The sequence below is a fragment of the Rutidosis leptorrhynchoides genome, chromosome 3 (genome assembly GCF_046630445.1).
Source record: "Rutidosis leptorrhynchoides isolate AG116_Rl617_1_P2 chromosome 3, CSIRO_AGI_Rlap_v1, whole genome shotgun sequence".
NCBI lineage: Eukaryota > Viridiplantae > Streptophyta > Magnoliopsida > Asterales > Asteraceae > Rutidosis > Rutidosis leptorrhynchoides.
The window spans coordinates 512549584-512553767 of record NC_092335.1 but is presented as its reverse complement, the minus strand read 5'-3'; positions in this window follow the sequence as shown (position 1 = coordinate 512553767).

Genomic DNA, 4184 nt, shown 5'->3' with positions numbered 1-4184 from the left:
AATCATTCTTAGATCTCTACATCTTTCAAAACTATACTTTGACTTCAAAACTGTGAAAGATCCTTTAGTATTGTTATTACCGAAAATAATCTTGCAATTCCTTTTTAAAGTATCCAGTTTTACCACACTTCCAACCAGTCAACTTCGATTTTTCAGATTAAGCCTTATTGTAACCTTGATATATACGTTTTTGTTACCGGAGAACCTTTTATGTTCTACCACATTAGCAGTAAATTTACCAACAACTTCATTGATTCTTGACCTTCCAAAAAATCATTTTACTCATTGAAACCCTATCATGTACTCGTCTACATCTTCTAACAATAATTGTCATACCAACTACCGGGAATTAGCAATCAGTATTTTGAATTTCGCAGCAATTCTACGCCAACAGTTATATATAAACATATAATGTCTATCTTCTAGACTTACATACTTCGAATGTGAAGTTTCTGAAAAACACCCCATGTGAAACTAGTCCTCCGAATTTTGAAAAAATGCTGATGAAGCAGCAAAAACTGTAAACGACTTTAACAGTCGAAAGTTTGATGATAAAGAGTAGTGTGTTGGAAAAGCACAGAAAAAGAGAAGGTTTGGAACTGGAAAACGGATTGAGCAAAGTATGAAGGAAGCTGTAGACAAATCACAAGGACGAAATCTACCTTCAAAGAATCCAAATGATTCAGTGTCTGCTGAAGTCATTAAATAATACCTTGCTCCTGACTCTAAACCTTCACAGACAAATCTTCTTCACCATCCGTTGATATTAGAAATTCTAAGATATTATCATATCTTTCATTATAAATATCCTCGATATTTCTGAAAATATTTTCATAACTATTCTAATCTGAAATCATTTATCTTCTCGCGCTATCTGTGTTACATTGTGACGATCGCTCCAAATCCATATGGACGAACATGTCATTCATCGATTTCATTGCGAGGTATTTGACCTCTATATGATACGTTTTGTAAACATTGCATTCTTTTGAAAAGGCACACCATAAATGAATATTTAAATCAAAGGTTTTCGACATCTGATGATTTCTACATATAGACAATCACCATAAATAATAGTTTACAACAGTACTTCCGTTGACAATGCAGTCAAAATAAGATACATGGTGATGATTTGGTGAATACAACGTTTCCTTGAAAAATATGTCATGTAAGACTCCATGCACATAGCTTGTCTAACATATAAGCAAACAGCAGAAGACTTCTAGGGAACCTGAGAATAAACATGCTAACAAGTGTCAACACAAAGGTTGGTGAGTTCATAGTTTTAGTGTTTCGCATAATCTGTATATAAAAGTGGATCACAAGATTTCAGTTGTTTCATCTAGAAACGTTTATCAAAATATTCTACAAGATTGAGCACCCTGGTAACTAAACTTTAACGTCTATATAATAAGTACCCCTGTTTTAACATACATGCAACCAACATGTACAATACACGCAAACCAACGTGTACTAAACTCAAATAACATACGTCTGTTTTATAGTTCAGGCTAGGGTTTCTATACCTGGAACAGACGGGGATGTCAAGCCCTATGGATCCATATACTGTTATTCGCGCCCACCAGTCCATATCCTATGTACTGGCAGCTACTAGTTACCAAAGCTAAGGGATTTTTGGTTCAAACTCAGTGTAGAATTTAGTATGTACTTGTATCCATTGCGTTTAAAATAAATTGCATGTATTCTCAGCCCAAAAATATAGATTGCAAAAGCAATTAAAAAGGGAGCAATGAAACTCACCTTAGCAGCATATAAAGTTGTTCACCAAAATGTGACCGAAACTCGGATTACCAATTAATCGTAGATCTCAACCTAGAGATCATATGTTGGTCAATAAATGTTTATCAAGCTAGGTCTGGTCATAGTGTATCATAATCCTAATGCTCGATATCGACATACAAAAGTTATCAAAAGTCATTTCAAAAAGTCAATTTTGACAAAAGTTCAACAAAACGAGATGTACCTTATATAAGGATTCATTTACTCGGTTGGTAATATTCAAAAAATCCATTTTATCAATCTCGTAAACAAGTTGTTTAAATCTTAATTGCAGATTCAAAAGCAATTTCAATTAACGTCAATCATAATTCAGTTGATCATATCTTTTAATCCGTTCATCGAAACTATTCGGTGTCTAAATGAAAAGTTATTGATTTTTCGCCAGCTTTCCAAAAACATGTATATCATATACCTTTTACCATTAATATATGTATTTAATTCGTGATTCATCATAAACTGTTTAACGACGAAATTTAGCATACAAGCTTGTATAAATATATATACTCGAGCACTAGACATGGATACACTATTAGTATATAAAAGATAAAATATAAATGCTTACGTATCAATATTGTGATTCAATATTTCAGAAAAGTACGTAGACGTAACGGAGATGATAAACACTAGGTTTGATTCATAAATATACCCCCGAACATTACCCATAATTTCCTTAGCTCTATCCCGCTTGAAAACCCATTTTGAAAGTAACCCACTCATGACCTCGTCGTAGTATTTTATGTATAATACATAATTAATAATACTAATAATAATAATATTAATAATAATATTAATCTTAATAATATAAATAATAATAATAATAATAATAATAATAATAATAATAAAATAAATTAAATAAATATTACGGAGTAATAATACTAGAGAAAGAGAGATAGATTCAGCTGAGCCAAAAATCGCGCAATTTATAGAACCTTTTCTGAAAAAGTACCCCATGCGATCGCATGGGATTTGTGCTTCAAGGGCATGCGATCGCATGGCACCCTGGGACAGCTCACAAATTTTTAACTTCTTGGTTGTCGACATAATTTTATATTATATATATAATATATTTAATTTATATAATTAATTATATATTATATTAAATTCACATGCATAGTTGACTTGTAATTTTTGTTCCGATAAGTCGTACGTCATCACTCGACTTATGTCCCGATTCCGGTTTTTCAAATGTCCTTTCGTACGCTGAGAAAACTTGTATTTTACGTTTTGTGACTCGTACCTTTGTCAAAATATAGCCTTAAATTATCCCTAAACTATACCACTCAAAGTATATCATAAACTTTCGAGTATTTTGGTCATTTACTTCTATAAATCATTGTCTCGCTATTTGTTGATATATATATAATAACAAATCATTTTATGACCAAGTTAATATATATTTTCAACATTCATAAACACGTTTTAAATATACGTCGCAAGTTATTCATACAATTAATATTTCAACTTATCATATATATTCAAATAAATATTTAAACCAATAAGTTTAATGTACGGTATTAAACAATTAAAACTTTGTTACGTTTTCAAGTTATAGTATATATATGTATCTATTTACATATAATGGTTCGCGAATCGTTGAGAACAACCGAAGGGTACTTGAATAGTTCAAAAATTTTGAGATTCGATTTTACAGACTTTGCTTATCGTGTCGGAAACGTTAAATCATTTAAAGATAAAGTTTAAATTTGGTCAAAAATTTTTCGGGTTATCACAGTACCTACCCGTTAAAGAAATTTCGTCCCGAAATTTGAGTGTGGTCGTCATGGCTAACAATAAAAATGTTTTCATGACGAATATGAGTTGGTAAATAGATTTTTTTTTTCACCATTGAATAATACGGATAAAACAATCCGATTACTCGAAGCGTATGAGAGAAGTTATCGTAATAGAGTGAAATGGAGAATAGAGATTTGTCTTATCTCTTGATGTAGTAACGATTGATTTCCAGAATTTAAGGAATAGAAAATCTTCATAATTTAAATAAAATTTGATTCTTCGGAATTTAAGGAAATTAAGATTTCCTTTGATTAAATGCGTAATCTGCCTCGATTGCTATGTCTGATATTTTGCTATAAATTGACCTCTCCCGTTTCATTTATTTTCACCACTCCTATAATCTTCTTTCTTATTTCATACTTCTTAATAGATTGTGAAAATGCTTAATCCAGTTCTGATTCTTGATATTTTCTTGGCTATCGTATCCTTCATTCTTCTTTTTCATCTACCACCAGAGGAGGTTATTTTCTTCCACTATTACCTTGGGGTTATAGTGTTTTTCATTCTCCCGTGTCTTTATATTGCTATATGCATCGATATACACGGTTTGCAATTTCGGGATTGTTTTTGGGCTTTTTTTTTCCATTATA